The following is an 8259-nucleotide window of genomic DNA, read 5'->3' as shown; positions in this document are numbered from 1 at the left end:
TCATAACATGGCGGCCGCGCCGACCGGCCTGCCCTTCACAACATGGCGACCGCGCCGACCGGCCTGTCCTTCACAACATGGCGGCCGCGCCGACCGGCCTGTCCTTCTTAACATGGCGCCTGTGCCGACCGGCCTGTCCTTCATAACATGGCGGCCGCGCCGACCGGCCTGTCCTTCTTAACATGGCGCCCGTGCCGACCGGCCTGTCCTTCACAACATGGTGGCCGTGCCGTCCAGCCTGTCCTTCACAATATGACGTCCTCACCTGCCGCCTGACCTTTTCAACATGGCGCCAGCTTCGACTGCCTTCATTGGCCAATTTTCTTGAGAGATATTTATAAGCTAGGCATGAATGTACAGACACAATGTCAACATTTACAAATGATATCAAAGTTGGAAGTATTGTGAACTGTGAGGAGGATAATGATAGACTTGGAGAGTACATAGACAGGCCAGTGGAATGGGTGGGCACGTGGCCGATCAAATTTAATGCAGAACCATAGAAAAATTGCAGCACAGAAGAAGGCCATTCAGCCCATCATGTTTGTGCTGCCTGAAAAAACTACCCCCCAATCTAATCCCACCTTCCAGCACAAGGCCATGGCCTTGCAGGTTACAGCACTTCAGGTGCAGGTCCAGGTACCTTTTAAATGAGTTGACGGTTTCCGTCTCCATCACCGATCAGGGCAGTGAATTCCAGACACCCTCCATGTCCCCTCTAATCCTTCTACCAATGACCTTAAATCTGTGCCCCCTGGTCATTGATCTCTCCGCTAAGGGAAACAGGTCCTTCTTGTCTACTCTATCTAGGCCCCTCATAATTTTGTACACCTCAATTAAGTCACTCCTCAGCCTCCTCTGTGCTAAAGAAAACAACCCTGGCCTATCCAGTCTTTCCTCATAGCTGCAACTTTCAAGCCCTGGCAACGTTCTTGTAAATCTCCTCTGTACTCTCTCCAGAGCAATTACGTCCTTCCTGTAATGTGGTGACCAGAACTGTACGCAATACTCCAGCTGTGGCCTAACCAGTGTTTTATACAGTTCCAGCATTACATCCCTGCTTTTGTATTCTATATCTCGACCAATAAAGGAAAGCATTCTTCACCACTCTATCTACCTGTCCTGCCACCTTCAGGGACCTGTGGACATGCACTCCAAGGTCTCTCACTTCTTCTACCCCTCTCAGTATCCTCCTGTTTATTGTGTATTCCCTCACTTTATTTGCCCTCCCCAAATGCATTACCTCACACTTATCTGGATTGAATTCCATTTGCCACTTTTCCGCCCACTCAATCAAACCATTGATATAATTATGGATTCTACAACTATCCTCTTCACTGTCAGCTACACGGCCAATTTTTGTGTCATCTGCAAATTTCCCAATCATGCCTCCCACATTTAAGTCCAAATCATTAATATATACCACAAACAGCAAGGAACCCAACACTGAACCCTGTGGAATGCCATGGGAAACAGCTTTCCATTCACAAAAAAATACCGTTGACTACTACCCTTTGCTTCCTGTCACTGAGCCAATTCTGGATCCAACCTGCCACATTCCCCTGTATCCCATGGGCTTTCATTTTACTGATCAGTCTGCCATGTGGGACTTTGTCAGATGCCTTACCAAAATCCATGTAGACCAGATCCATTGCACTACCCTCATCAATCCTCCTTGTTACTTCCTCAAAAAACTCAATCAAGTTAGTAAGACATGACCTTCCCTTAACAAACATGCTGACTATCCCTGATTAATCTGTGCCTTTCTAAGTGGCTTTTTATCCTGTCTCTCAGAATTGATTCTAATAATTTACCCACCACAGAAAAGTGTGATGTACGAGGAGAGGCAATATAAAATAAAGAGCACAATTCAAACAGGGTGCAGGAACAGAGAGACCTGGGGTGTATTGTGCATAAATATGGAAGGTGCCAGGGTAGGTTGAGAAAGTGGTTAAAAAAGCATATGGAATATAGGGCTTTATAAATAGAGGCACAGAGTACAAAAGCAAGGAAGTTATGACGAACGTTTATAAAACTCTGGTTCGGCCTCAGCTGGAGTATTGTGTCCAATTCTGGACACCACACTTTCAGAAGGATGTGAAGGCTTTAGAGAGGGTGCAGAAAATATTCACAGAAATGGTTCCAGGGAATAGGGACTTCAGTTACGCGGATAGATTGGAGAAGCTGTTCTCCTTAGAGAAGAGGAGATTGAGAGGAGATTTGATATAAGTGTTCAAAATCATGAGTGCCCTAGACAGAGTAGATAGAGAGAAACTGCTCCCATTGGTGGAAGGAAGGAGAATCAGAAGTCACAGATTCAAAGTGATTAGAAAAGGAGCAGAGGTGAAATGAGGAAACATTTTTTACTCAGTGAGTTCTTGTGATCTGGAATGTGCTGCCTGAAAGGGTGGTGGAAGCAAGTGGATGATCCGCCTCAGCTTCCTCCTGAAGTTCCAGCATCACAGATGCCAGACTTCAACCAATTCGATTCACTCCACGTGATATCAAGAAACGACTGAAGGCACTGGATACTGCAAAGGCTATGGGCCCGGTCAACATTCCGGCAATAGTACTGAAGACCTGTGCTCCAGAACGAGCTGCTAAAGGCCAGCATGGGTCTGCAAAAAAACCCCCAACCCGAGCCTGGCAGACCCACATCAGACCCGAGCCCGACACGGCCCGAGTCCTTCCATTTTTTCCCGCGTCTGACCCGGCCCGAGTCCTTCCATTTTTCACTTTGTTGCTGATCTGCACAAGTTTAAAATAACTGTAACAAAACCACCTTTCTAGTCCAAAAATTACATGAACATTGGAGCCACTCACCTGAGGTTGTGATTAGAGCGTGTTCAACCCGGCCCGAGCCCGAAAATCTGACCTGACCGGATCCGAACCCGACACGTCGTCGGGTCCCGTTGGGTTAGGGTCGGGTAGCCGGCCTTTACTAGGCGCACCCCTAGCCAAACTGTTCCAGTACAGTTACAACACTGGCATTTACCCAGCGATGTGGAAAATTGCCCAGGTATGTCCTGTACACAAAAAGCAGGACAAATCCAACACGGCCAATTACCGCCCCATCAGTCTACTCTCAATCATCAGTAAAGTGATGGAAGGTGTCACTGACAGTGCTATCAAACAGCACTTGCTTAGCAATAATCTGCTCAATGACGCTCAGTTTGGGTTCCACCAGGGCCACTCAGCTCCTGACCTCATTACAGCCTTGGTTCAAACATGGACAAAAGAGCTGAACTCAAGAGGTGAGGTGAGAGTGACTGCCCTTGACATCAAGGCAGCATTTGACCGAGTATGGCATCAAGGAGCCCTAGCAAAACTGAGGTCAATGGGAATCAGGAGGAAAACTCTCCACTGGTTGGAGTCATACCTAGCGCAAAGGAAGATGGTTGTGGTTGTTGGAGGTCAATCATCTCAGCTCCAGGACATCACTGCAGGAGTTCCTCCGGGTAGTGTCCTAGGCCCAACCATCTTCAACTGCTTCATCAATGAACTTCCTTCAATCATAAGGTCAGAAGTGGGGATGTTCGCTGATGATTGCACAATGTTCGTGACTCCTCAGATACTGAAGCAGTCTGTGTAGAAATGCAGCAAGACCTGGACAATATCCAGGCTTGGGCTGATAAGTGGCAAGTAACATTCACACCACACAAGTTCCAGGGAATGACCATCTCCAACAAGAGAGAATCTAACCATCTCCCCTTGACATTCCAAGGCATTACCATCACTGAATCCCCCATTTTCAACATCCTAGGGGTTACCATTGACCGAAAACTGAACTGGAGTAGCCATATAAATACCGTGGCTACAAGAGCAGGTCAGAGGGTGAGAATTCTGGGGCGAGTAACTCACCTCCTGACTCCCCAAAGCCTGTCCATCTACAAGGCACAAGTCAGGAGTGTGATGGAATACTCTCCACTTGCCTGGATGGGTGCAGCTCCAACAACACTCAAGAAGCTCGACACCATCCAGGACAAAGCAGCCCGCTTGATTGGCACCCCATCCACAAATCTTCACTCCCTCCACCATCGACGCACAGTAGCAGCAGTGTGTACCATCTACAAGATGCACTGGAGCAACTCACCAAGGCTCCTTAGACAGCACCTTCCAAACCTGCAATCTCTACCACCCAGAAGAACAACGGCAGCCGATGCATGGGAACACCACCACCTGCAAGTTCCCCTCCAAGTCACACACCATCCTGACTTGGAACTATATCGCCGTTCCTTCACTGTCGCTGGGTCAAAATCCTGGAACTCCCTTCCCAACAGCACTGTGGGTATACCTACCCCACACGGACTGCAGCGGTTCAAGAAGGCAGCTCACCACCACCTTCTCAAGGGCAATTAGGGATGGGCAATAAATGCTGACCATGAAAAACGAATAAATAAATAAATAAAAAAATCCAGTAGTAACTTTCAAAAGGGAATTGGATAAATAGTTGAAAAGGAAAAAAATTGCAGGGCTGTGGGAAAAGAGCGGAGAGTGAGATTAAATGACCAGCTCTTTCAAAGAGCCAGCACAGACACGATGGGCCGAATGACCACCTTCTGTGCTGTATAATTGCATGATTCTCAGAACTTTGCTCCTTAGCTGATCAGAGTCACCAGGAAAGTGATTCAGAGCACTGGGCTGGATCACAGCCTCATTGTAAAACCTGAGCCCAACACCAAAAGGGCAGAGTGGCAGAAAAGTGCCGGACCGAAGGAGTAAAGCCATCTCTGTCTACGGTAGGGCTGCCTCAGTCTAATTCCTCATTTACCAATCTCAGTGCCTTTAGTGGAAAGATTTCTGTTCCCCAGCACTGTAATCCCTCAACTGATCACACAACAGTCAAACAAAGCATTTAAAAAATCAACATGCTTCTTTGGGTCACCTGGTGAAAAGTAATTTTGTGGCTATCAGATGAAGACAGGATTAACTTCTGCTGTGATGCCGTACATGGTTGAATAAGCAGGTGACATGCACTGTGTCCTAGTGCACTGACACTTGAAACAACTGGAGAGGAACATGGAATGGAAGTGGGGAGATGCAGTTGTTGTGGTCCATGTCGAGACTAATAACCATCACCAGATGGGCAATAAATGCTGACATCACTAGCAATGCCCCCTCCCATGAATCAATAAAAAGGAAAGAAAGGGGAAGAGATCCTGCTGAGGAATTATCAGGAGCTAGGAGCTAAATTAAAAAGCACGACCAAAAGGGAGGTAATCTGAGAATTACTATCCGAGCCACATGCTAACTGGCATCGAGATAGGCTGGTCAGAAAGGTGAATGTGTGGTTGAAAGGCTGGTGTGAGGAGGAGGGGTTCGGCAAACCTAATCAGGTGGTGGGTGGCTAAACCAGTGGTCCAGCATATATGTTCAAGGGCGGCACAGTGGAGCCTCACAGCTCCAGCGACCTGGGTTCAGTTCTGGGTACTGCCTGTGCGGAGTTTGCAAGTTCTCCCTGTGTCTGCGTGGGTTTTCTCCGGGTGCTCCGGTTTCCTCCCACAGCCAAAGACTTGCAGGTTGATAGGTAAATTGGCCATTATAAATTGCCCCTAGTATAGGTAGGTGGTAGGGAATATAGGGAAGGTGGGGATGTGGTAGGAATATGGGATTAGTGTAGGATTAGTATAAATGGGTGGTTGATGGTCGGCACAGACTCGGTGGGCCGAAGGGCCTGTTTCAGTGCTGTATCTCTAAATAAAGTGTGTCCCTTGGACGTAAGGGAGCCGAGATGAGGGCCGCACCGGGGTAATGGCTAGAATGAGAGAGAGGTAATGGTTTAACTGTGGACTAGGGCATCAAAGGTGGAGGTGAGGATGCGGTTGAGCAAATCAGTAGCTGCAGAAATGTTGCGGTGAACGAACAGCCAAAGTTGTTTTCCAGGGCAGATATAGAGGGGAGTAGGGTTGGAGGGGGATGGGAAATGTGGGTGGAGAGTGATACAAGGAGGTGATCAGAGAAGACCTTCTCTGGGTTGACAGGATTGGACTTGCAAGACCATGTGACATAGCAAGGTCGAAGGGTGGCTGTGAATGTGGGTTGGGGAGTTTACATGGAAGGAGAAATTTAGGGAGGATCATAGGGCAGTGAACTCAGAGAAGAGAGAGCATGGTGAGTTCAGATGGAGGTTGAAATCACTGATGATGAGAAGTTGTTTGGTGCAGAGACTGAAGGAGGAAAACAGTGAATATAATAATAATGGATAATAATAATCATGGATGTAATGCTGGAACTGTATAAAACGCTGGTTAGGCCGCAGCTGGAGTATTGCCTACAGTCCTGGTCACCACATTACAGAAAGGACATAATTGCTGTGGAGAGAGTACAGAGGAGATTTACGAGAATGTTGCCAGGGCTCAAAGGTTGTAGCTATGAGGAAAGATTGGATAGGCTGGGGTTGTTTTCTTTCGCACAGAGGCGGCTGAGGAGTGACTTAATTGAGGTGTACAAAATTATGAGGGGTCTACATAGAGTGGACAGGAAGGACCTGTTTCCCCTAGCAGAGAGATCAATGACCAGGGGGCACAGATTTAAGGTGATTGGTAGAAGGATTAGGGGGGACATGAGGAAAAACTTTTTCACCCAGAGGGTGGTGGGTGTCGGGAATTCACTGCCAGGAATGGTGGTGGAGGCAGAAACCCTCAATTCTTTTAAAAGGTACCTGGACATGCACCTAAAGTGCTGTAACCTGCAAGGCTATGGACCAGGTCCTGGAAAGTGGGATTAGATTGGGCGGCTAGTTTTTTCAGCCAGCATGGCCACGATGGGCTGAATGGCCTCCTTCTGCACTGTAGTTTTTCTATGGTTCTATGGTAACATTTTAATCATCCTTGGGAGGGCAGTAGAGAACGATGATTTTAAATGCATCAAGAATAAACTAGCAAAACGAAACCATCTGAACAAAGAGATCAAGGCAAAAATGAAACTAAAGGGCTTATTGCCCTTTCCAAAATGTACTGACAAACACAGAGATAGAACAGCAGCGGGAAACTGTTCAAACGATGATGAATAGAGTCCAATAGAAATACATTCCACTAAAGAGGGAGAATAGGACTAGCCAATAATGAAGCACACTGGAGGAATGAAGAGCTAAGAACCATATTGATACTAAAGAAAAAGGCATTACACTCAGTACATAGATAATAAAGGAGAAGATGAGAATACAATGAGGGTAGGAAATAAGTCAAAAAATCAATTAGGAAATTAAATTATCAAGAAATATAAAAAGAAATACTAACAGACACAGAAACAACAAAAGAAAGAGATTGGGAGAGGGATAGGGTCACTCGGAATGTATATGATAAACTCACAGATAATGTCGGGAAATGTCAGAAATGTTAAATAATTTGCCGAGACCATGTTGTTCACTCTTCACGTAAACAATTTAGACTCGGAAATGCTTCTGTTCTCCATGCTGTAAAAAGGCTATGGAGAGTCAGGAGAGGAGGCAAAAAGGATTTGCTAGAATGAGACTAAAGGTTATACCGAACAGAAAAGATTGAACAGAGCGGAGTTCATTTCTCTAGAAGAGGGAAGGCTGAGGGGCGACCGAATGAAGGTCTTTATGATAACGAAAGGGTTTGATAGGGTAGACGTAAAAGTTTCCACTTGTGAAGGAGTCCAAAACTAGGAGCCATAAACAATTACAAGATAGTCAATAATAAATCCAGCAGGAATTCAGGAGAAATGTCTTTACTTCCAAGTGGTGAGAATGTGGAACTTGCTACTGCAGGTTGTTCAGGATAGCCAGGATGTATTTCAGGGGAAGCTTGGTAAGTACATGAGGTTAAAGGTCAAAGCAAGTTATGCTTAGGTCAGCGGTCAGCAACCTTTTTTATTTTTTACCTGAAAATGCTTCTTAAAAAATATTTGCCTTAAATAAAAACTATTGGGAGCCGCGAGATGAAATTTCAGCATTTCCAAATTGCCAAGTGTCTCTGGTAGAATGCAGAATTGACATACATAATAAATAGATACATGTATTGAATTTATGTATCAATAGAAAAAAAAAACAAAATTAAAATGGACCTAACTCTGAATTATCACATTTTTGGGACTTTTTTTTTTACTATAATTTTGTCAGTAAAGTCATCTTTCAAACAAACTTTATCTTAAGATGCATAGAATTACGACCATGTTTTTTGGGTCTTGATTTCCATGATTAAAAAAAAGCTTCTAATAGTACTTTCAGAATAATTTATCGTCTCAGCTATATTAGAAACAATAATAGCTGCAAGCATAAACCCTGTTCCTCGAGCC

The sequence above is a fragment of the Heterodontus francisci genome, chromosome 26 (genome assembly GCF_036365525.1).
Source record: "Heterodontus francisci isolate sHetFra1 chromosome 26, sHetFra1.hap1, whole genome shotgun sequence".
NCBI classification, from domain to species: Eukaryota; Metazoa; Chordata; class Chondrichthyes; order Heterodontiformes; family Heterodontidae; genus Heterodontus; species Heterodontus francisci.
Note: the sequence above shows the minus strand (reverse complement) of the source record.